Below are 27,500 nucleotides of genomic sequence, written 5' to 3'. Positions count from 1 at the left end.
GTTTCCTAATAGTAGCAGGTATGACTAGGGCCATCGACGGATGGTCTCTTGTTTGTCACTTTTTCATAAGTTGTATTTCAACAGAGATCTTTCATGTTCACAATTGATCCCTGATCCACTTTATCTGCAGAGATCATCCAGATTCGTTGAACAGCATCACAAATATGCAGTAAATATGCCTCGCTGTCGAATTTATCAGTTCCAGAGGTCTTTTATTCCTCACACCTTTGGACTGTGGGACAGCCCTCCAGAGGATATCGTGCAATTGGAACTTTAGATTCTCGAGCGAAAATGTAATGCATTACTATCCTAATACTATTATTCTTGCATTTTAATCCTTTTTTATCTATTTATTTAATTAATTTATTTTTTAAGTGGGATCTCTTCTCTCTGTATTTCACTTGACTTCCTCTTAATTCTTCCTAATGAACACCACATTCTTTGGAAGCTTGAATGTTAAGTTAATGGCCCCCGTGGGCTTGTTCCATATGAAAGGGTTTCATCTACTAAATTATGTATATATATATATACATATATATATATATATATATATATATATATATATATATATATATATATTTATTTATATATATATATACATATATATACAGTATATAATATATGTATATATATATATATATATATATATATATATATATATATATATATATATATATATATATATATATATATATCAGACTTTTTATATTCTGATTTAAGTAACACAACTGTTATTGCTGAAAAAAATAAAGGACATTTCTGAAGAATCATTAGCAATTACAAGAGTAAGGGGGAACGTGAAAATCAGCAGTGTATTACGAATCTAATAAGTCCACGCTACCAATGATTCGTCGAGAGAGGGAACGTTCATAGAAGCAATGACATGCATTAGTTTGAACACATATTCTCTTGCCAATAAAAGTGAATCAACTAAAAAACGAAAATTACGAAAGAGAAAAACGAAGACTTGGGGATTCGCTGAAAAAGTACCACTGGAAGAGTGAGTTGGGTGTGTTTTAGAAAGTAACGGATACTAAAAGAAGGGGGTGAAGTCGAGGAGTAATGGGGTAAAAAGGTAATCTGCAGGGGGATAGGGAAAAGGGTGGGAGGGGGGCAGGGGTTTTACGCCGAGGGTAAAGGTAAATCACCATTCCCAAGGGAACCTATAGTTGCATGACCAATAGCAACTTAGTCCAGCGAGCTGGCAGTGATTACTGACCTTGTGACTAAAATTGGTGACAGGACTCCGGAGGATGTGAAGGTGTGGACTAACCAAATGAAAACTTGCGAGGGAGACTTTTATTTGATTATCAGGCGAAGTTTTGTTATTTTTCTGCCGAAAAATCTCTTGCCCGGTCTACTCCGTTTTTCGTTGGATTTGGTGCACACCATAACAAGGAAACGAAAAGAAAGAAAGATCAACGACATATTTCGGAAATAAAATTGTCGGGTACATCTTTGTGTTTATGTATGTATGTATATATGTACTGTACATTTATATACAGTATACATATATATATATATATATATATACAAATATATATATATATATATATATATATATATATATATATATATATATATATATATATATATATATATATATATATATATATATATATATGTATACTAGCTGACCACCCGGCACTGACCGGGAAAACTCTGAATGACAGTATACAGGTAGGGGGAGGGAAGAGGGGAGGGAAGGGGAGAGGAGGGGGAGGGGGAAGGGTTAAGTATACCATAGTTTAACCAGACCACTGAACTGATTAACAGCTCTCCTAGGGCTGGCCCAAAGGATTAGATTTCTTTTACGTGGCTAAGAACCAATTGGTTACCTAGCAACAGGACCTACAGCTTATTGTGGAATCCGAATCACATTATAACGAGAAATTAATTTCCATCACCAGAAATAAATTCCTTTAATTCTTCACTGGCCGGTTGGAGAATCGAACGCGGGACGAGCAGAGTGTTAGCTGGGAAGGATACCCACCTGTCCAATGAGGAACTGGGTGAGGAAGGGGAAGGGAAGGGGAGAGGAAGGGGAAGGGGAGGAGGGGAAGGAAAGGGGAGGAAGGGGGAGGGGGAGGGCGAGGGGAAGACAGAGGGGAGGGAGGGTGAGGGGAAGATAGAGGGGGAGGGAAGGGGGAGAGGAAGTTACTTTCCTCTATCAGAAGAGAATAAAAAGCATCTCCGCTGAACAAAGACAATAAATAAAAAATATTGTATTTCTACAATTCACTCTTAAGTATGTCTACATGTTTGTGTGTGTGTGTGTGGGAGGGGAGGTCTGTCTCTCATGCAACAACAGTGAAGTGAAGTGTTGTTGCCAAAACACCCCATAAACCTCATTTAAACCAAATTTATAACGATATACACAATCATGATGCCACGAAGTAGTCGCTATAACGAATTCCGAAGATAAAAACAAAGAAGAAACGATCGAATTAATGAGAAAATGCGCATTTGAACTAATAAAGAAAATGGATACACTGTTACCATACATATTGCACGTCGTATTGAGCTAGCAAATGAGGAAGACAACTGTTTAGGAAGAAAATCTTTGGACCTGCTGGTTTGGGTTCATTGCTTTATAGCTATGAAATATGTTTGTAATAAAGCCAAGCATTGAAGTATATATTTAACATTTATATTAATATTTATCATAAATTACGATCAAAATTCACATAAAGTCGGATAAAAATTTTATGTTATAGGGAAACTGGATTTATTGTTGTAGATTAACCATACGTCTGACAGCGCATGGAATAAAATGTGGAGCGTCACGAGAAAAGTGAGAATTAACCCAGTAACACTGAAGGAAAAGATGACGTAAAAACGACAATTTCATTTGTTTTGTCAGTGTTTGTACGTCTGTCACGGGGCAGGGGTTTGATTTTGAGTTGTAAACCTTTCTGGAGTGACATAGAGGCCGTGTGCAAAATTTTGCCTGGGTCTGTCAAGCAGTTTGGATTTCTAAAGAAGCCAAACTTAATTAAAGCATTCATTTTTATATATACACAGATATATATGTATACATTATATACATATACAGTATATATGTATATATATGTACTGGTATGTATATGTACATATGTATATATAAACCTACATATCTACCTTTCTATCTATCTATGTATATATATATATATATATATATATATATATATATATATATATATATATATATATATATATATATATATATATATATAGTCACAATGTACCTGGCTATTAAACAACAAATCACAAATTCAAAAATTTACCTCACTTCAGCCAGATACCTGAACTCTCAAAACAATAAAAATTACAACTGATTACTCTAAAGTAACAGTGATCCCTTAAAAAGCTCCTTAATCATATGAAAAATCAAACTAAGTTTATCAAAACAAATGTGAGGTATTAACAATTAAACAAGAAATATACTAGAGTAAAATGGCATCACTCCGTCAAACAACTTTAACTGTTTCCCGGTCTTAATTCACTTCAGCAAAACTAAAGGAACAAAACATGATTATCACTTTGCCTTATGCACACAATTTATCCTATTCACTGGTAGTCAATTAATGAAACACTAGTTTTTTTTAAACAACACAAAAATTTAATTAATTCTTGAGTTAAATTATTAAACAAAACTAGATCACAAACCTTTAATTTATCAAGAAATTAAATTATTCAAGCAATTTAAACTATCAGAAATTACTCAAGATTTGAAAAGAGAATCTTAGAAAATGAAAATTAAATCAAGTATGCAATGTTAAATTTTTAAGAAATATTTAAAATGATAAGTAAATAAATGTTAAATCACCAATATATAAACTGTGAAAAATCAAGAGACTGCAAACACAAGAACACACAAAAATATACAAAAGATTTATCAATAATAATTTCACTGATGCAAAATTTCTCTAATATACCTTATTATACCATGGTATAATTAGATTCACAAAACACACTTTTTTGTTGCAGGCCATTACTTCTTTTTCTACGTTCAGATCTCAAAAGCTAAGATTAATTCCAGTGACCACACTAAGACTTTACATTAATAATTACTCTTTTGAGAGAGAGAGAGAGAGAGAGAGAGAGAGAGAGAGAGAGAGAGAGAGAACCAACACTAACAGTCTCTGAAGTCAGAATGAACAAACTTTTGGATTCCAGTTAGAAACAAAACAATCAGACAACATCAGAACAATACGCAATCAGAGCAATGCAGACTTACAAAACATGACATAATCGACTCGGATATGCGCATTTACCCTCAAAAAGGCATATGTGACTTGAACAAAAAATTGTATGGGACGAAGCTCTTAACGAAATCTCAACACGATCAAAACAGACGGCAGCCACAAATGGCAAACTTTCAAAACAAGACGGAGAACCAAAGTTGGTTTTCAGAACAGTACATGAAACATTGCAAAATTATTCGTCTTCTTCTTGTAAAAGACAAAACACACACGACTCGACTGCCATTCCACCGCTCGTTAACTCGTTATTTCCTGTGACAACAACCGAATCAAAGCACGACACACAAAATCACGAGTACAGAGCACTTGTTGCTGGGGGACAAAATGTGCGATCACATACTAGGCTACTATTAAAATATATTACCAGTTTTAAATTACGCAGTTAAGTTATCCAAATCACTAACTCTTTTGAGCTCTGACATTATGCTATATATGACACTTCAAAAACTATTGTCATTACACATAATACATTATAACCAGAAAAGTAAATATATCAAAATCATAGAATGATATACACATTACAAGGCAGTATCATGAAATTCCTCCCCCCAGAAGATTAGTTATCCTGGATTTGAATCCAATGATTCACAACACGATAAATAATCTGCTATGACATTATCTTTTCCTGAAACGCGTTTCACTTTTACATTGTACGGTTGCAGGCATAAAGACCACCTGGTCAGTCTCTGATTGTTATTTTTCATCTTATTGATGAATGAGATAGGGTTGTGGTCAGACAACACTAAAATTTCTTCATTCCTGGGTCGGTTCACATACACTTCAAACTTTTTCAATGTTGTGATTGATGCTAACATTTCTTTTTCGATTGCTGAGTAAGTTTTCTGATGCTTTTTCAACTCTGAACGCATGAAACACACTGGATGCAGAATACTGCTGTCATCTTCTTGAAGTAGAACAGCTCCAAGTCCACAGCTGGATGCATCACTTTGTATTACAAACTTCTTATTGAAGTCTGGAGCTTGAAGCACTGGTCTTGAAGTTAATATGGCTTTAACCTTCTCAAATGATTCTTGACATTCTGGAGTGCAAACAAATTTTGTCTTCGGACTGGTTAAGTGTAGGTTAACGGAGCTACTACGGCTGAGAAATTTGGACAGAATCAGCGATAAAATCCAGCCATGCCCAAAATTCTTTGTAGCTGTTTCCTCGTAGTGGGGGGTTAGCCTTACAGATACCTTCTACATTAGCGTCAACAGGAGCGAGAAGGCCTTTTCCAACCTCGAATCCCAGATACTGAACAACTGCCTTTCCAAACTCAGTTTTTTGTAAGTTGATTGTTAGTCCTGCTTCCCGTAGTTTCTTGACCACTTTCCTTAAAATCTTCAGATGTTCTTCCCATGTATTAGAATAAATCACAATGTCATCAAGGTAAACACCTACTCCTTCTTTGGATCCTAGTAGTTGATCCATCCTTCGTTGGAATTGCAGGTGCATTCATCACAGCAAATGGCAAAACAGTGTATTAATACAACCCAAAAGGAGTAATGAAAGCTGACAGCAATTTAGCATCCTCATCTAAGGGAATTTAATAATAACCTTTCAACAAGTCTATCTTGGAAACAAACTTGGCTTGCCCAATATTATCAAGTAATAATTGATCAATAAGAGGCAAGGGATAATCGTCAGCCACACTAATGGAATTCAGATTCCTATAATTAGTACACATCCTAACGAGCCATCTGGTTTCTTCACTAACACACAAGGAGGACTATAATGACTTGAACTGGGTTCTGCTAATCCATGCTGCAACAAAAGTTCAACTTCTTTCTTCACAACATCTCGATGAAAAGGTGATAAGCAATATGCTTTCCTTAAAAGGTTTTCCATCTTCTCTGATCTTTATCTCATGCTTTGCCAGATTGGTAGGCCTAGGTACATCTGCAAAAATTTCAAGGAAACTTCGAATTCCCTCACTTAATTCACTACTTTGCTCAACACTCAGATGTTTTAGTTTATCTTCCAAATTTTCCAGTATTGAAGAATTGTTCATCTTGTCATCCTTTCTCAAAGATCTGAATCTTTCATTGTAATGTTCAGGGGTCATCTGGTAAACTTGTAACACACTATGTTTGAGTACCTTGTACTCTTTACACTGGGCAGCTGATAAGGGTAAATAGGCACTTCTTCCTTTACCAATGAGAACACTCTGTACCAAGACTGACCATTTATCTTCCAGCCATCCCATACATGAAGCCACTTTTTCAAAGTGATCAAAAAACTCATCTGGAGCTTCTGTAAACTTTGGAATTAACTTCTACACTCTTACTACATCAAATACGGGGTCTGAATTACCTTGGGTAGGGTTAGACGGTGGTGTTACAGGTAATGTGGATCAAGCTTTCATTAACTCCATCTCCCTTTCATGCATTGCTTTTTCTCTTTCTTCTTTTTCTCTTTCTTCTTCTCCTGCCATTTTCTCTTTCTTCTCTTGATCTTTCTCTTTCTTCTGCTGCTGTTTTTTCTTCTTCTTTCTTTCCTTTCTCTTTTTCTCTGTCTTCTCTTTCTCTTTCTGCCAGCATTCTCAGCTTAATCAAACTTTCTTCTCTTTCCTCTTTCTTTTTCTGCTTGCATTTTCAGCTTAATCAAGCTTTCTTCTGCAGTTATGCGTCTAAGCTCTACCTCTGCATCACTTTTCTCTTTCTTTTTTCTTGCTTATTTATAAATTCTTCCTCAGCTGCATTCAACAACATTTATGCCTCTCTTAACGCATCTATTTTACCAGAGTCCATCACTGCTTGGATTGCAATACATCTGATTTGTGCCTTAATCATACCACTAGACACATTACCCCCACATGCCACTGCTAAAACAGTCCACTGTGTCTTAGTGAGGTTGGATTCAGATAACTCTTGGATGGATGGAGCTGCTAAAAATTTCCTCTAAGTTACTCAACTAAATAATTTACAATACATTGTTAAAATAATTATGTGGTAACTCTCCTATCAAAATATATCCCTAACATCACCAGCACAAATCATAAACCAGAGTGATATTTTGTTTTGTTCCCGGGTCTGGGCACCAAAATTGTCACGGTACATACTAAGTACCTGGTTATTACACAACTAATCACAGAATTCAAAAATTTGCCTCACTTCAGCCAGATACCTGAACTCTCATAAAAATAAAAATTATGACTGATTACTCTGAAGGTAACAGTGGTCCCTTAAAAAGCTCATTAATCAAGTAAAAAATCAAACTAAGTTTATCAAAACAAGTGTGAGGTATCAACAATTAAACAAGAAATATACTAGAGTACAAGGGCATCACTCCATCAAACAACTTTAACTGTTTTCCTGGTCTAAAGGAATAAAACATGTTTATCACTTTGCCTTATGCACACAATTATTCCTATTCACTGGTAGTTAATTAATGAAACACTAGTTTTTTCTAATTTTAAATACAAAAATTTATTTTTAAATTCAAAATTTATAATTAGAATTCACAGTCTGAAAAATTTACTATTACTTGAAAACAACACAAAAATTTAATTAATTTTTGAGTTAAATTATTAAACAAAACTAAATCACAAAACTTTAATTTATCAAGAAATTAAATTATTCAAGAATTTAAACTATCAAGAATCACTCAAGATTTGAAAAGAGAATCTTAGTAAATGAAAATTAAATCAAGTGTGCAATGTTAAATTATTGAGAAATATTTAAAATGATAAGTAAATAAATGTTAAATCACCAATATATAAACTGTGAAAAATCAGGAGATTGCAAACACAAGAACACACAAAAATATACAAAAGATTTATCAATAATAATTTCACTGATGCAAAATTTCTCTAATATACCTTATTATACCATGGTAATAAGCAATATTCACTCTACCTTACACAAGCTTGTGAAAACCTTTGCAAAATCATTTGAACAGCTGCTTTAGATTCACAAAACACACTTTTTTGTTGTTGGGCGCCGTTACAACTTTTCCTGCGTTCAGATCTCAAAAGCTAAGATTAACACCAGTGACCAAACTAACACTTTACATTAATAATTACTCTCTTTTGAAGAGAGAGAGAGAGAGAGAGAGAGAGAGAGAGAGAGAGAGAGAGAACCAACACTTACAGTCTCTGAAATCAGAATGAACAAACTTTTGGATTCTAGTTAGAAACAAAACAATCAGACAACGTCAGAACAATACGCAACCAGAGCAACGCAACCTTACAAAACATGATGTAATCGATTCAGATATGTGCATTTACTCTCAAAGAGGCATATGTGACTTGAACAAAAAATCGTATGGGACGAAGCTCTTAACAAAATCTCAACACGATCAAAACAGACGGCAGCTGGCAGCCACAAACAAGACGAAGAACCAAAGTTGGTTTTCAGAACAGTACATTAAACACTGCAAAATCATTTGTCTTCTTCTCGTACGGGACAAAGCTTCACATGACTCGACTGCCATTCCATCGCTCATTAACTTGCTATTTCCCGCGACAACAACAGAACCAAAACACGACGTACGAAATAATGAGTACAGAACACTTGTTGTTAGGGGACAAAATGTGTGATCACATACTATGTTACTATTAAAACATATTACCAATTTTAAATTACGCTGTTAAGTTACCCAGATCACTAACTCTTTTGAGATCTGACATTACACTACATATGATACTTCAACAGTTATTATCATTCCACACAATACATTATAACCAGCAAAGTAAATATATCAAAATATAGAATGATATACACATTACAAGGCAATATCATGAAAATATACATACACACACACATTATATATATATATATATACCATATATATTCTTTATGTATATATATATATATACACACCATACATATATACACATATATATATATATATATATATATATATATATATATATATATATATATATATATATATATATATATATATATATATAATAAATAAATATATATATATATATATATATATATATATATATATATATATATATACATATATATATATATATATATATATACATATATATATATATATACACACACAATTTTATGATGCTTCTCACTAAGGCTTATTTCCCAGGGAAAAATCTAGTCATTACCATTCACCCCTTTAACTTTCGAATCAAGGGTAAAAGCTACGTACAGAAAACTTCCAAAACCTTAATTTATGTACAGCGCATCGAACTAACTACAGACAATAAGCCACTGACCTTGTCTAGCAAACTATGGCGTTTCCTAAATACGAGAGACCTGTTTCCACGCCTTTTCCACCCCATCTTTCCAACACTTTCTCGGTATCCCTGTCCTCATTTTTCTTCCCAGAACCTCTTGATTACACAGGTATTTCAAAACCCTATCCTCCTCTGTTCTCTACGCGTGACTAGAACACATCAGAATATTCTGATCAAACTTGTCACCCAAGCAAACCCTTTTACCTCATCAGAGTTCTTGCCCCTTCCCTCCACTTTTTTTGTGACTCCCTGTACCTATAATACCATTCTGTCCCCATTCCATTCTTTTCGAAATGCTACCATACACTTCCAAAGTGCTCCTGATTCAAAGTTTTACCAAAGGCATCCTAATTATAGGCACTGCTATGTCTTCTAGTTCTTATAATTACCTCTATCAATGGAACATTACTTACATACGCCCATTACTCCTAACCTTCCATTCCTACAGACATACCTTACACACCCTTGTCAGTCACTCAAGTACTATTTCCCACCCGAAAGAAAAGGTTTATCTAAGTTAAAGCGGCAATGAAAATTTTAAAACAATAGAAGCGGGACAATATACATACAATCCCAGTGGCAGATTTTGTTGAACAAAAACAGCAGCAGCATCAAAAATCTATAAAACAATCAGAGATGAGTAAACAAGTATTTCAAACTTTCTGTTCCTTAAAATTAAATTGGTCTTCTTCAAAATAACATGCAGTGCCTGTAAATTAAATGAGCTTCAGGAGGCTTTTAGCACAACACTTTTTCAAGTCATCACTCCCAATCCCTTGGAGAGACTGACTTTCAGCAGCTCTCATTAGCTATCATTACAGTTTTACTATTTCTAAGAAATGCCACAACTTGAATTTGCACTTACGGGTAAAATATGAGGATTTCGCATGGCAAACTTTGTCTGACACCTTTAATTACCTTCTTTCACTCCCCTCTGAAAACAGCAGATTAGCACAGGACGCATACGCAATAGTTATCAAACTAGGTTTGCCGTACCGAGTTTGTTATTTTAAATCTTTGGCTATAACAACTCTGAAGAGAAGAATATATTTAACGAAGAATATATTTAACGAATACAGGTACTCAGATATGATATAATTTATGAGAGATCATTTCGTTAGAACTGTGTTTGTGTGTTATCTCTCTCTCTCTCTCTCTCTCTCTCTCTCTCTCTCTCTCTCTCTCTCTCTCTCTCTCTCTCTCTCTCTACCCTATCTACCGATATGTATATGTATGTATGTATGTATGTATATATATATATATATATATATATATATATGTGTGTGTGTGTGTGTATGTATGTGTGTGTGTGTGTGTGTGTGTGTGTGTGTGTGTGGGTGTGTGTGTGGGTGTGTGTGTACATATTATATGATGACGACTTCAGAGAGAAATTTTTAAAGAAAAATCACCAAAACTCATCGCCCAGGCAGATCATCAAGAGGAAAGATAAAAAAAATGAATGAAACATTATAACCCAAGTTAGTGAAACAGCTAATGAAGTTACGGTTAAAAAGGTGAAAGATTCCAGTTAAATTTCTACAACACATCTCTCATCAGAGCGAATACCTAGCAGTGAATATTCATCTTAAAACAAAAGCTGCCTTATTTTCTTAGGCAGCTAATGAAGAAATAAGTCTTTCAGGGATTTCGTCCAAGATAATGAAGTTGGCATTCTATCAAGAAATTAAGATTTTTTCTTTAAATAATTGGTATGGGAAGAAAAATCAAACTCTAAGACAATGAAGCCATAATCTCTTTCAGCCGTCACTATCTTGATACAAAATCCCTCTTGATTGTGCTAAGACCCCAAAATATGCGTGCCAAAATAATGAGCTACGTTTTATCTGGTTAAGGAAATTCCTTTCGAAGTTTATTTAGTTCTTCGAAGGTCACCAAGAAGAAAAAAATGTTGGGGAGGTTCCATGATTAAATTTATGCATTGGGCCTGGCATGGAAGAAATCTGTTCTTTACAATTATTCAAAGAAAGTTGATTTTTATAAACATGAATCATGCCTTAACTTTTTGTTAAGTTAATTTTTTCTATTAGAATAATCAACACTTACCACTACCATGCTCTTATATGGCTTGTTACTTTGAGTCTTCATTTAATCCCATATATATATATAATTTATATATATATATATATATATATATATATATATATATATATATATATATATGTGTGTGTGTGTGTGTGTATAACTGAATCACGAAAATATGGAACTTGATGAATATAAAATAAAGGCAAATGCCACGAAGGAAAGTGAAACAACGGTGTGGTGCTACGCCTTTCGACACAACGGACCGTTGAGTCGAAGGTCTAGCACCACTCCGTTGTTTCACTTACATTGGCATTTGCCTTCTATATATATATATATATATATATATATATATATATATATATATATATATATATATATATATATATATATATATATATATATATATATATATATTATATTTATATAATAACTTTCCTTTTGCTGCTAGTACTGATACATAAGTAAGTCCTTTTTCTCAAGTGTTTATAAACTGTCCATTGAGAAATACATGTCCACACAATACTCTGTTTTGTCGGCAATTAAAGAAGTCGGCAAGAAAGCCAGTGCTACCGCAAGCCTAAATACTTTATTTCCCTAAGGATTAATAACAAAATGAGTCCGGGGGAGAAGGAAATATTCAGCACAATATCCTGTGAGAAACTTTGGAGTGTTCCACCGTGCAAGTTACAAATTCTTCTTAATAAGTAATCATACCAAGTCGCGTTTAGCATACTTTGGTTTTGGACATAGCCCAGTATTGCAAAACAGAACACAGTCGCTGAGATACTTAATGTACAAGTTTTCTCAAGTACAATAATTCCTATGTAGAGAATTAATCATGGTGAAATTGTGTGAGGTCGAATGGGTTAACATTGAATATTCAACGAAGCGGCTGGTGGTTACTATACTTGACCTCCGTGTTCCCCAGAATTTAATTGAAAAACTGAACATTTCCAGTTCATATTCATAAATTCACTCCTATGCGTAGGCTGGTCGTGCTTTTGGATGCACTGTGAAATAAAGTGAATGACAAATACAGAGAATAAATGTATGCAACTTTAACAAGAGAGAGAGAGAGAGAGAGAGAGAGAGAGAGAGAGAGAGACTAGTATTTTCATTTAAATATAGAAGTCCTGACATGAAATATTTACAGTACACCCCAATAACCTTTCATCAACTTTTAAACCCTCTTCTAACGCCCTATCATAATAATACTTGTAATGCAAACCAGTTCATTAGGTAAAAAGCCAAATATATAGGTATTCTTCCAATGCTGATAATCAAGCAAAAAACGACCATGGAAATAAGTTATTTTTGGTTCCATTATGACCCTTTGTTGTATTGGTGACGTTGTCACAATATATCATAATCATTGATGAAAAAGTCCATTTTTTAACTAGTTGGGAAAAGTGAATATAAAATATCCTTTTGTTATTGTTTCGTTTCTAAATTCTTTGTAATTACTTTTTTCCAGAAATGCAGAATTGATTTTAAATAATCGTTTAAAAAATTGTATTCGTTTTATTTTAGACTTTGAAATAAATACTCACATCGTTTGGTTTCCCAGTGGCTTGTTCACATGCTAACCGACATGGTTCACGCGTTTAGAGGCCGATGTTTCGTAGAACGCCGAATTTACAATTTCCAAAGGAGAGCGGTGTTGGGGGGTCCCTAATACAAGCACTCACACACCTGGCGAAAAAATACAAATATGCAAGCGACAATTATTTACACTTCCAATAACGCTAATGATCGCTGGCTTTATGCAAAAAAAAAAAACATGAAAGTATTATTAAAGGAAGAATTAGGATATGGTAAACAAGGGTAACTGGAATTCCAAATAAATCATGATTACACTCGCATCCTGTCTCCCAGAAAGGAGAGTTCAACAGCAATCACAATAACTGATAATCTGACAGAGTTACACAATATACTATCTTTTACAGCATACTGACAAATTTCTATCCTATATTTTATGGAACCATGCTAAAAGAAAATAGAGGAAAAAATCTGGGTGTGTGTGTGTGTGTGTCTTTAGAGTAACAGTCCTTACTGTTGAAGAATGAACTATAATAATTAGGAAACGAAAATCAGTGGAGATTTTCAAAACGTATCAGCAAACACACACACACACACACACACACACACACACACACACACACACACACACACACAAAGAGAGAGACACACAAAGAGAGAGAGAGAGAGAGAGAGAGAGAGAGAGAGAGATGGTCACCTAATCGAACACTTTCGAGGATTGTTGATTTTTGCTAAATAAAAGCTGTGAGGACGTAGGTTTTTTTTCCAGTTAGGGGGAACATTGACAAATACGATACCTGTGAAATAAACACCATGAATAAAATTACTAATTACAGACACGTTCTTTCATCCAGTCCTGTCAAGACAGGGAACAACAAAAGAAAAATCCCAATTTGAGATGCCATATTCTAGACGTAATAGTGTTACTTTTTAGCTAATAAAGCTCGTTATTGTTTGATATTTCGTTGGATTTAAGTACATTTCTCAAAAAATTACATGACGGCGGACTATGTGTTAAGGAAGAGTTGATTACGGAAATGGGGCAGGAACCGGATTTACTGAGTAAAGAAATGGGCCAGGATCTGGATTCATTGAGTAGAGGAATAGGTCAGGCTCCGGACTTTTTGAGTGGAGAAATGGATCAGGATCCGGATTTACTGAGTAGAGAAATGGGTCCGGATCCGAATTTATAGAGCAGAGAAATGGGTCAAGATCCGGATTATAAGAGTAGAAAAATGGGCCAGGATCCGGATTTAATGAGTAGAGAAGTCGGTCACAATCAGGAATTCCTTTCTTTCAGTTGTTCCAGCAGTAATATATTTCATCTTATAACCTTATGCAACAGACCGGGGATTACAAATATAAATAATTGTCCCCACTCAAAACGAAGTGTCAAGGTCACGTCAAGTGTCAATCTGTAGTGAATCTTGCAGGTAAAAAGTCGGAACTGGTGGATAAAAGCGTAATACGCAAACACGTCTGCTCTAATTTATATCTCTGAATCCTAGCCTAATGAAATTTCCTAACACGTAAATGATACAAAGAACTATAGAAAAATATTTTGGTAAAAAATTATAGTTTAATGAGACGCCGCTATATAGACAGCAGAGACAAAATCCAACAAACAGATATAAAATGGCCCACGCACCAAATCGCATGCCAATTAGGACTGAAAAACCTGAAGAAAGACGAAGTAGGTAAGAGAGGAAACGGAATAAACGTATTAAAAGAAGGAAAGAAAATGAGAGAGGGCCTTCATAAAACAAAGACTTGACACCACACGCAAGAAACGCGAAGGAAAAACTAACAGGGAGACAGAGAGAGAAAAGGAGCGAGAGGGAAAAGTAATCCGTTAAAAGTCTCCCAGGAGATATCTTTTCCAATTGCTTATCGGGTTTCGTATTGGCTCAATCCTCATGCGGTTTCCCTTGACCAGCCTCTTAGAATACCAATGTCCGACTTATAAGACAGATAAGGAGCATCTCTCTCGACGGCAAAAATGACCATGAACTTTTACACTACTTATTTTTACCTTGGACTGTGCCTTTTACCTTTCACGATATGAGGTGCCTTCAGAAAAGAAGCAACGGACGCAAACCTTCATATGCAAACACAAATGCATTTTATACGTATACACACATTCAACGATTCTACTGGAATATATGAATGCACGTAATGAGAGCGCGCACACTTTGAGTAATAATGAGAGAGGGTGGAACGGGAAACGTCTAGACTAAGAATTAATGATCTTGAAGCAAGCCAACACACTGCGTACGACGACGTTTCCAAAGTTTTCTTTGATTAACTTGCTTTGATGAATTTTTTAAAATGCTTTTATTCGTTGGTGCCCGCAGTTATTTTCAAGGGTCTTGTGTGGGAGACTCATACCCTGAAACTCAGGTGAGAAAGAATGAACAAAAAAAATTCTTATATTCTTTAAAATCGACCTCAAAAGTCATCTTGATCATTCATCTTAAAACTTAGTGTGATTTGGCGGTTACTAACTCACTCTACACACACACACACACACACACACACACACACACACTCAAAGGTACATACATACACGAACAACGAGTCGTTCATTTTACTAATATATCAACTTGCCCTAAAACTTTGATTTTCTTTTTTGGAGTTCAGAATATTTCAATTAAAAAATTTTAAAAACTTCAGGTCTTTCCCTCATCAGGTCAATTCGACGATCGGGGAATTTTACTCTTTTATGGATCACAAATAAGTTCGTGGAAGAAGAAGAAGAAGAAGAAGAAGAAGAAGAAGAAGAAGAAGAAGAATATATTTACCTTTTATTATTAATATTATTAGAACTTTTAGTTAGCACCATTAATAAGACTGATAATAATTCAGTCTTACTAAAATATCCAATGCATTACTAATTACATGAGTATGAAAACCGAATTTTTTTGTACATCTAGCGATTCTTAACGAATTACAAACTTATTGGCAACAAATAATTTCGGTTTTTTCTTAGCAGTAAGCTCAACAAAAAACGTTTTATTGTAAACTTCAAACTTCATTTAAAGATCTTTCGGTGATACTCCTTGTAACGTTTGATACTTTAGTAATCTTACGATCAACCGTTCAATTTACGTCAGTCTCGCGAAGCAGCAAAGTGTGTAATAGGATCTTGAAGAATGATCACTGACGTAATAAAATTACTTAACACAACAAGACAGGGGATAGCATGCGAAAAATGGATTCTCCTATAGAAGTAAGGGTTAAATGACAATTAATGCCTTTGTGCTGCATTTCACAAAGCAAAGGTTTTTTAATAAGGGAGGTAAAATGCCTAAATCACCCGACACAAGATGAAAGTTACAATTACCCAACGTTGCTCTGACTCCGTTGCAAAATGTCTGTTAGCGTGAGGTTACACGACTTTCCACTACTTTAAAAAAGTTAACTTCAAAGTTGAGATAAAGTTGAGAGCCACTGCGGACTATTCGGTCTGTCTATTTGTCTGCCTATTATCCACTCACACGAATTTGCATACCATATATATATTCATAAAGGGTTATGCATGCAATTTGGATACACAATAATGGTGTGTACTTTTGTGTGCAGGTGCGCTTAATGTAAAACGGGGAACGAAATGTAAAATACAGCATGGAAAGCCTTAAAGGAGAGAGGCACAAACGCTAAATATACAGGCAACGCTAAAATAAAAATTATGAACGTAATTTCTATTATTGTCCGAAAAGAACACGTCCCAACACTAGCAAAAATACTGAACAAACGAAATACAGAGTTCGGAACTGGTGTCGAACTCAGTGAGGAATGATTACATAATACTAGGTCCGAAAACTGTACACTAAGATTAATGGTGTATTAGTAATGTTATTTCCAAGGGACAAAATGAGAGAGAGAGAGAGAGAGAGAGAGAGAGAGAGAGAGAGAGAGAGAGAGAGAGAGAGCATTAAGTAATCCTCTTTTGACAATCTGAATTGAAACTGTTGTCATAATGTTGAAGGTTGATCATGAGGTCAGTTACTGTACGTACAAGTATGTTAACAAACGTTAACATACCCATCAATTTAAAAAGATACAAATAAAAAAGCAAATTAAATTAGCCTGATTATTCTGTCCCTGTGAGAACTGGGGTGTTGCTGTAAAACCGCTCAGTATATGAATATAACAATTATAACATTCTCATACATCATACTCCCTTAATGCTTTCCTATGCTCCAATAACATATAAAAAAAAGAATCCCAGAATCCCACAAAAATAAAACTTCGTCATACTGAATAATGACGCATCATGCAAATGAAAGTCCTCTGATCACATTTGCAGTAGTTCTCCAAAAATTCTCGAAATGCAACCGAGAGAGAAATTCGTATTCAGTTAATCCAGATATTTTTCCTCTAAACATACTATAAACTTGCGATAAAAATGACTATTGTTTAAGCTGTGTCAAACAAAGTTGGGTAATTTTTCCTGCTTTTTTTTTATTCTGTCGCGGCTTAACAAATCAACAGAAGTTGTGATAAACTATTTGGTCACCGAATTACGCTCACTAACCCCAAACCCCTGTACCACCCCAAAAACCCCTAGCCCCCACATCCCTTGCAACACGCACAGCAGAGTTTTTCACGAGTTGCAAAATAACATTAACCTTGGGAATTCTAACAGCTATAATTGAAACTCGGGCTATTTCATGATATTCCAATTAATAAATAACTTTTGCAGCATGTCCTTTAGAATACTTCTTCCACGGTTAATAAAAAAAATGACCAAATAAAATATTTTTTCCATAACTGAGCTAATAACCTGAATCACTTTAAAGTGTCCCGGGACCAGAGTCCATTAAGGTCACCCAATCAACAATAAATTCCAGGATCTGAGAATAGGTTGAATGCAGCAGCTTGATTTAGATACACGAGAGACATACACTGACGGCTTAATTCTCAGGAGCTTCGGCCACAGAGCATGTTCTCTGCTCTTTTACAATAGTTTCTTTTTTCTTTTTCTTTTTTTAAACCCCATCCTGAACTCCACTTCAATCGACTTTTCATTTGGGGTATGAAGAAAATTTGATTTTGAAAGCTTCCCAAGCGAGATATTTTAACCAAACATTAATTTCCAACGAGGTATGCAGCACAGACCATGTTCCACTTACGACACATTACCTCTTTCTACCAAAAGAAAAGTTTTACTTTCTTTCCGTTATTTTAACAACGGCTCTCTTGGGTTCTCTTTAGTCGGTCATTTCAAGAGACTATAAATAAATAACTAGTATTTTGAGCTCGAAGTAATATAACTTCATATCTCACTACCATTCAATTACATTACACCCTCCCAAAAAAGTACTCATAATAACTGTTCCATACATTCCTACATTGGTTTAAGCATTCTGTATCTAACATTTCAAAACCTACCATCTTGAAAAACGACACATCAGCAGCGAACATACCTCCCAAACTAAGTACACTATGCCAAGCACCTCTTATGTAGTGTATGCACCCCCGAGGTGCATCCAGTACACTACAATTCTACTAGTTTGATATATCGGCACCATCTAGCCATTTCTTTCTCTGTCTCCTTTTCCTCCTTGTTCCCAAAGCCTCCGAATAGTACAGACTTTTCACGTGACTAAACCACCCCGAAATATCATTCCATCTATTCACCTGTTTACTAACTTGTATGACATTTCTCGTCCTTAAAACTTCTTATTTCATATTCGTTACACAAGCAAACCCTGTATCACTTACACCATTTTTCTTTTCATCGTTATTCAACATACACCCTTTACTTTCATATACGAGAGTTGGCTTAAAAACCATATCATACATAGGAAATTGTCAGCAGCGGTCCTACTCCCTTCCCTGCCCGACTTGTTTTGTGACTCACCTTTACCCTCCTCCCCCTCAGTTCCTCGTCGGACGGGTCGATATCGTTCTCGGATAGCACTTTGCTGGGCCTGCGTTCGAGTCTCCGGCCGGCCAATGAAGAATTAGAGGAATTTATTTCTGGTGACAGAAATTCATTTCTCGGTATAATGTGGTTCGGATTCCACGGGAAGCTGCAGGTCCCGTTGCTAGGCAACCAATTGGTTCTTAGCCACGTAAAATAAGTCTAATCCTTCGGGCCAACCCTAGGAGAGCTGTTAATCAGCTCATTGGTCTGGTTAAACTAAGGTATACTTTTTTCTCCCCTCCTCCTGTCCCCTTGTACACTTACTCACAAACACCACTGGGAATAAACCAGTTCCACTGACTCACAATCCATACCCTTGCTCCAGTTACCCTCATAAAGTTATCTATTCCTTTCCTGTTACAAACTTTTGCAAAATCTTTCCCCAGACTGTACCATCAACAAACACAAGTCACTCCACACTCCATTTATGATCACCTCTCCCTCCTCCTGATCTTCTTCTCGTTGTAAAAACTGGTTATCCTCTTGATTAAGTTTTCAAAGCTGTACCTGCATCTCACCTGTAATATAACGAACCCTTGGTGCACTGCCATTCTTCAATCTTGTAACTGACCTCCTTGCATTAAGAGTCCCTTTCAAAGGTATTATTAAATTATACATTAAACCACAGCCTCATGCATGTCTGCTGCCTTCTATCCTTTGTATTTAGTGCCACTTCAAAATCATTTCTCTATCGACATATCACTGCATTCCTAATCTGGCAGCATCTCTTCACTTACATCCTTTCCACTAAGACTGATTTGTTCATTATTCTTTCTCCCTATACTTACTTGGGCAAAAAAATTATTTTTCATTTCCTTAGTGAACGTCATCTAAACACTGCTACTGTTCCATTACCTTCCAACTTTTATCTCTCAAACTACCTTAATCATCATTTTGCTTACCTTTACACCTTTGGTTCTGTTGACCATATGGCATTAGCTAATCAAACACCCTTGGGGACGTGAGAATACATTTCTTACATATATATATATATATATATATATATATATATATATATATATATATATATATATATATATATATATATATAAATATATATATATATATATATATATATATATATATATATATATATATATATATATATATATATATATATATATACTACATGCACGCATATACATATATACATACATATATAGATAGATAGATAGATAGATAGATAGAGATATTTTGAAAACCTGTGAATGAAAGAAGTACCCATGGGGAGACTAACATGAATATCTTCTAAAGGAAACAAGGTAAGTTTGTGAAGCACAGTTGCACGAATACTGAGTGTCTGATTGACTGAGTTGTTTCTGTCGTTTCTATTTGCAACAACAAAGGCTATCGGCGCAAGAAAAATAAATTGTTGCTATAAATTATTTATAATTGATTAGTATCTTGATAGAAAAAGGTTTCTAAAGGCATTCGTTCATTTCATGCATCTTTGTTATATTTCTGTGCCTTACATCCGCAAATTTTTATATAATTCTTTTATTTATGCCGTTCGAAGAAAGCCTGCATCCTTGACAAACCTATATGTACGTTTATATATATATATATATATCTTCTTCTTCTTCTTTTAACGTGCTTTTATTCCCATTTTTGTATGGGGGTAAGCACGATGCCTTCTTTTGAAGGACTTTTGATTTGGCTTTGGGGTAGACCTGTGGTCTCGATCGGCTGCCCTGCCTGACATCTCGCTTAGACCCCAGTACGTATGTTTCATGTATCATACCCAACAGTACGTATATATATATATATATTTCTATATATATATATATATATATATATATATATATATATATATATATATATATATATATATATATATATATATATATATATATATATATATATATACATATATACTGTATATATATATATATATATATATATATATATATATATATATATATATATATATATATATATATATATATATAATATATATAAACGTACATACAGATTTGTCAAGGATGCAGGCTTTCTTCGAACGGTATAAATAAAAGAATTATATAAAAATTTGCGGATATAAGGCACAGAAGTATAACAAAGATGCATGAAATGAACGAATGCCTTTAGAAACCTTTTTCTATCACGATACTAATCAATTATAAATAATTTATAGCAAAAATTTATTTTTTTGCTCCGAAAGCCATTGTTGTTGCAATTAGAAACGACAGAAACAACTCAATCAATCAATCACTCAATATCCGTGCAACTGTGCTTCACAAACTTACCTTGCTTCCTTTAGCAAATTACTCATATCAGTCTCCCCACGGATGCCTCTTTCATTCACAGGTTTCCAAAATCTCTAATAGAAGGGAAACTGGCTACGTAAAATTCATACGACATACGTCACCAGTTTGTTTTAAAAATTAATTGCGATTTACAGATCTCAGTTCTAACATGAAGGAAAAATTTTAACAACAACAACAACAAAATTATATATTCGCAAACCGTATTGGTGACGATAACGAAAAGGGTGGTTATTTTAATGGTCAAAAAACGTTACGAGACACAAAATACTCCAAATTAACTTTCGCGTATCCACTATTTCGTAACTTGCATACGTAAAACTGGGTGTTTACGTCATCACCTTTCTAAAATAACAACAGAGTGACCTTTGCATTCAGCACATCAACGAAGTTAATCCCTGTACATTCGTCTCTTTCATAAGAATTGCATTTACAGCAGCTAATGCTTTGATGCTGATTAACAGATGTAACGGCAAATGCTGGCTCTCGTTACGCAAAGCAATTGCAAGGAGAAGAGACGAGATAATGCAAAGGTAATCAAGATTAAACTCACATATTCATTCTAGCGACTAATACAAGATAAGCCACGCGATTTTACTGTAAAGTGACAAAGCCAAACCGAGAAGTTTCTAAGTCTAGCAGCCAACAAGTTGTTATGAAATGGGAGCCGACCATGCGATCCATTCTGTAACAAACACAAAACAAGCAGTTCGTACGTCACACCAAATATCACATCTAATCCCTTCATCATGAGAAGGATTTTCAGAAAATGCCGGATTGTTGCGCGCGTTTTGAATAACCGGATAAACATGCTCCCGGATGAACAATGCTCCAGACAAAACCGTGTAAACAAAGAAAAAAATAAACATCTACTTGTTCATAAAGGAGAGTAAACACTACCGCCTGAATGCCTCCATAAGCCATGAATATTTAACGCCAAAGACTCGTACAGAAAATTAAAGGGAAGTTTAATTTCACGGTAATGTAACGTTGCGCTAAAAATGGTTCTGATGTCATTTTGAAAACCTGCATGTTATAACCAAAGAGGCATCTCATAATTTATATCAAGTGTTTTGCTGATCCATAAACTGCCCTGTCACTGTTTACCTGAAAACAATTCCTCTTCTTTTAGTAAATAGAACTTAAAGAGGAACAATTCAAAGCTTGTTTACTTTACACACCAAGGACCGCACAGGATTATAAAGTACAAATAAAATACAAGATTACACCTTAGGATGTATTGGATAAACTACCATCAAACTCCGAAAAAGCATTTCGAATTTTTAGAAAATACCGAATGTAAAAATCAGCATTTACATCTCCTCTATGCTGAATAGTTTTTACCATTTAGATTGTACCAATAGAATAAGGCGTTAAAAATATGCTGTTGTAGAAAATATATGAAATTTTATCACACTGTGATTTATATACATTCATGAAGCTATATTCCCCAACGGGGATATTCCCAGTATAATTTGATATAATAACATTTGTATTCATGAATATATATATATATATATATATATATATATATATATATATATATATATATATATATATACAACATATAAAATATTACAGTATATATACATAATATATATATATACATACACATACATACATATATATACATAATATATATATATATATATATATATATATATATATATATATATATACATATATATATATATATATATATATATATATATATATATAAATATAATATAAACACATATATGTGTGGTCACATGTATATGTGCATGCGTGTGTTTTTAATCATAAGGGGAAAGATAAAACCCAAATTCTGTAATTCTGTGACATATTAACGTACGGAGCACCTGCAGTTGACCTATAGTCACTGTCCTTTATAGAAAAGAAAAATCAGAAATTTCTAAAATGCCACGTGCCATATTGGTCCAGTTATAAATGCTATCGAAACGTATGTTAGCTCTATAAAATTTACATACAGGATCACCACTGCTGGAGAAAAGATCTGACATTTACTCATCGTAATTAATAAAACACCAGCCATTCAACTGAGGGGATTCCAGAACAGTTACGCACTTTGTTTTTCCATTTAAAGAGTGAACCTAGAAACGTGTGGGCTAGAATCACTTGATTATAAGAGGATGCTGTTATGTATAAAAAAAGTATTATTAAACTTTAAAAATTACTGCCTTACAAAATTATTTCTGGGAAACTGTCAGAATACATTCGACGATTATTTCTTATTCGAATACCAACCTGAGGGCCTGAAAGAGAACATTTACACAATACTTTTGAAAAAGAAGTCGTATTCATCAAACAAAGAGTTCAATATTATTATTTTTTTAAAACAGTTTAAACCCAACAAAGTAGTTAGACATCTTGGAGGGAAGAGGTGGAGACCGAGTCAGTGTTCGAGGGAACACTCCACAAAACATTATTAATATATCTGTATATATGTATGTCTGCGTATACACACATATATGTAAATATATATACATAAATATATAAATATATATATATATATATATATATATATATATATATATATATATAAATATATATATATATATATATATATATATATATATATATATATATATATATATATATATATATATATATATATATATACACATACGCTCACAAAGTTAGCTCTGAAATTATAAGTCATTGTTATATAATATAATATATATATATATATATATATATATATATATATACATTTGGTATATATATCTCGCAATCTCTGAAATTATAAGACAGTTAACTTTGGTGCTAAATCGTCAATTTTTTAAATCAATCAAAAGACATGGAGTCAAAAACTGTTGGCTCTATTCCAACTACACATCGAAGTAAATGACAGGGAAAGAAAATCTTTTTTTTTAACTTTCAATCATGTCGGCAATGATACTGACCGGCTAGAGGGTTGATTTTTCGCAATCTTTCTCTGGCATGGCACGGATCCTCATACGACGGAGCCTTGCAAATACAGCCCCAGTGAGAGCGAGCAATAACACAATCACTTTGCATGACTTGACGTTCAAAAACATGTTTTGTTAGCAAGTTCTGACAGTATGTTGCTAAAATGGTACATCAGGTAAAAAGTCAACGTCCTATATAAGCCCTTTCACCTAACGTGTAAATTAAGGTTATATACCAATAAATGCTTCAAGTATTTCTGAAAATAAAGAGGAAAGGCTAAAAGAAAACTCTGATTAAAACGGGATTGTCTGATATGTCACTAAGTGAATCTGGTATGACTAATCAAAAATGGAAGACTAATACACAGCAAAAGTGTAAGAGGTTTCATGTTCTGTTCTCCGCATCGAAAATGGCTGCATAATTTATGACTTTATAGGGGGTCCGAGTGGGTACAAACCAATTGAAAAATATTGGGTGACAGGAGAAATGTTCTTTGAAGAGAAAAGCGAAAAGGAGAGAAAGAGAGAGAGGAGAGAGTGAGAGAGAGAGAATGCTGATTTGTTAACACAGATCAATTCAATGCTCAAGTAGGCTATGTCATTCTTAAAGTCATAGGCCGCCTCTATGATGCTGAAAAACAAATTTATTTGTATACACGCAAAGACAACACTAATAAAAACCATAGAAATTATATTACGCTGCTATTATACATGACCCATCAAGCATTAGAAAGGTTAATTCAGTTTCATAATTCTGATATATCCTAAAACTAAGAGAGTCTAACATTCCTAAACATTTCCACAATAACATTTTGTAATTTGTCTGAATGCCGCGTAAGTGAAAACAATTAAGCTTAGATGTTCAATGTGAAATCGAAGGTTCATCCGCACAAGGTGGCCGAGCCGCATCATAAAATATGGACTATCAGAACTGATTTAAAAAAAAAATTTCGGGGATTTAAACTTCCTTTCCACTTAACATCATTAATATCAATAACTCTGGCAAGAAGATCATCCCACAGCCTTGTATTTTGGGGAAATGTAAGACTTCAGGTACAGGGACAATGTTATGTCTCAACAGAATGTGGATATTAATGTTATGCAAGCAGAAAGCACACAACACTCCATAAGGAGCAAGCCTAAAGACTCAAAAGGCACGGCATACTTCTTAAGGTGCAAGCCTAAAGAGGCAAAAAGCACACAATACTTCTTAAGGTGCAAGCCTAAAGAGGCAAAAAGCACACAATACTTCTTAAGGTGCAAGCCTAAAGAGGCAAAAACCACACAATACTTCTTAAGGTGTAAGCCTAAAGACGCAAAAAACACGCAATGCTTCTTAAGGTGTAATCCTCAAGAATCAAAAAGCACGCAATACTTCTTAAGGTGCAAGCCTACAGACGCAAAAAGCACGCATTACTTCTTAAAGTGTAAACCTAAAGACGCAAAAAGCACGCAGTACTTCTTAAGGTGTAATCCTAAAGACGCAAAAAGCACGCAATACTTCTTAGGGTGCAAGCCTAACAACGCAAAAAGCATGCACTACTTTTTAAGGTGTAAGCCTAAGGACGCAAACAGCACGCAACATCACTTGAGGTGTAATCCTAAAGACGCAAAAAGCACGCAATACTTCTTAAGTTGCAATCCTAAAGACGCAAAAAGCACGAAAATACTTCTTAAGGTGCAAGCCTAAATAAAAGTTCCTTATACAATTAGACAAGTTCCTGGTTCATAATCATAGAAATTTCGGAAGACCTAACTTATACCGGAATGATAACCAGCTCTATAAAGGAGAATAGTTTCTAATGGCAGCAAATCTTACCGTCAAAATGTAAGCCTGACCTTGAAGGTTATACCAGATGTCTTCTACAAACATTTCAGACATGCAAAACAGTTTCTACCCTTAATATACCTCCATCGTTGTGTCAGTCATATGATAAAAAGATAATGGAATTAGCAAAAAAAGAGGCAGCAGCAAAAGAAAAAAAATACATACGTAACTAATCACCGCTAGTGTAGAGGGTAGACTAAAATTACCGTACCATTTTTTTTATTTTTGAAATAGTGTAGTATACTAAATATTACTACATCAGGCTTTTTCAAATGTTTCCCTTTGTTAAAGTATATCAAAATAGATACCCACATCCATTCTCAGAGAGAGAGAGAGAGAGGTACAACGACTCACCAAACCTGCGTGAGTCATAAGCTTACCTCATGACCGAAAGAATTAGCTGCTGAGGACACCCGGCGGGGGGGAATATGACATTAATGAGAGATTAGAACTTGTAATTGATATCATGCTCTAAATTCATTCTTTTACGAATTTCGTTGCAGCTCTAATCATGGATAAAAATCCAGAAAGCAACCATAAAAAAACATTTGCAGTTCTCGCAGCCTGTCATTGCCTTTGTTTTTAATCTGTATCTAATTTATAAATTGAACATAAACGCAAACATACTGAGTGTGATGCAGTGATTACCCATAAAAAACTTAGAATATATATATTTACTTCAAATTATATTATTTCAAAGAATTCACCATTTACGCAATAAATTACCATAAGGATTTTCATTTACCTTAAAAACAGAAATCCTGGTCTCTGACTTATTCCTTCTGTAAATGGCTATTCAGGTACATTTTTTTTCACGTCTTCTCTCGCGAGTCTATATAAAACTGACTAAAGAATTTCTTGAAAATGCAATAAAAACGTTACGAGCTTTCGTATATTTACTAAAAGAATAAAAACAGATAAGTCCCCCCCACTCCCGTTCAATATTACCCCTTTGAGGTTGAAATTCCAGACAACAGCTCTTTTCTTTTTAATATTATGGGTCTATTTTTTCTATCTCTAATGATGATACCACGTAATTCGTTTCCAAAAGTCAATAATACCAATTAAGAAATTAATGTGAAATAAGTTTCATAAACTTTTCGTAATACAAATGTACACACACACATACATATATATGTATGTATATATATGTTAACATGTATGTATATACATACATTCATATCTATATGCATACATACATACAAGAAAAAGACACTCACAGCCGTCCTTATTTACACAGAACATATTAAATCTCTCCACGAAGTCCTTTCTTAAAATACATAATAAAACCAAACGATTTCTTTCTTTATAGCAAAGAATTCAACGATTGTACCATAAGGCAGTTATTAATGGCAGCTATTTTACCTCTTAATACACAAAGACAGAAAGGAACTTATGAGGAAACCCCTTACTCGAATAAAAAACCACGATGATAGGGAAACTTGATCTGAATCGGAAGAAGCATGTCTGAGGAAATACTCATCCGCTTAGACAAAATAAATAAATAAAATTCGAAAAAGTCAAATAAT

General features: G+C 34.3%; 1 long non-coding RNA gene across 1 annotated transcript in view; it reads right to left on the bottom strand.

Moving 5' to 3' along the window:
- Positions 1 to 13,052: 13,052 nt before the first annotated feature.
- The window catches only part of LOC136834405 (uncharacterized), a 533,585-nt gene continuing 519,137 nt past the window's right edge, over positions 13,053 to 27,500 (bottom strand). The window contains exon 7 of the long non-coding RNA XR_010851786.1: positions 13,053 to 13,188. This is a non-coding gene — a long non-coding RNA (uncharacterized lncRNA). The remainder of the gene's footprint in view (positions 13,189 to 27,500) is intronic.

Source organism: Macrobrachium rosenbergii, chromosome 53 (genome assembly GCF_040412425.1).
Source record: "Macrobrachium rosenbergii isolate ZJJX-2024 chromosome 53, ASM4041242v1, whole genome shotgun sequence".
In the NCBI taxonomy this organism is placed as follows: domain Eukaryota; kingdom Metazoa; phylum Arthropoda; class Malacostraca; order Decapoda; family Palaemonidae; genus Macrobrachium; species Macrobrachium rosenbergii.
This window is presented reverse-complemented; position numbering and strand designations above follow the sequence as displayed.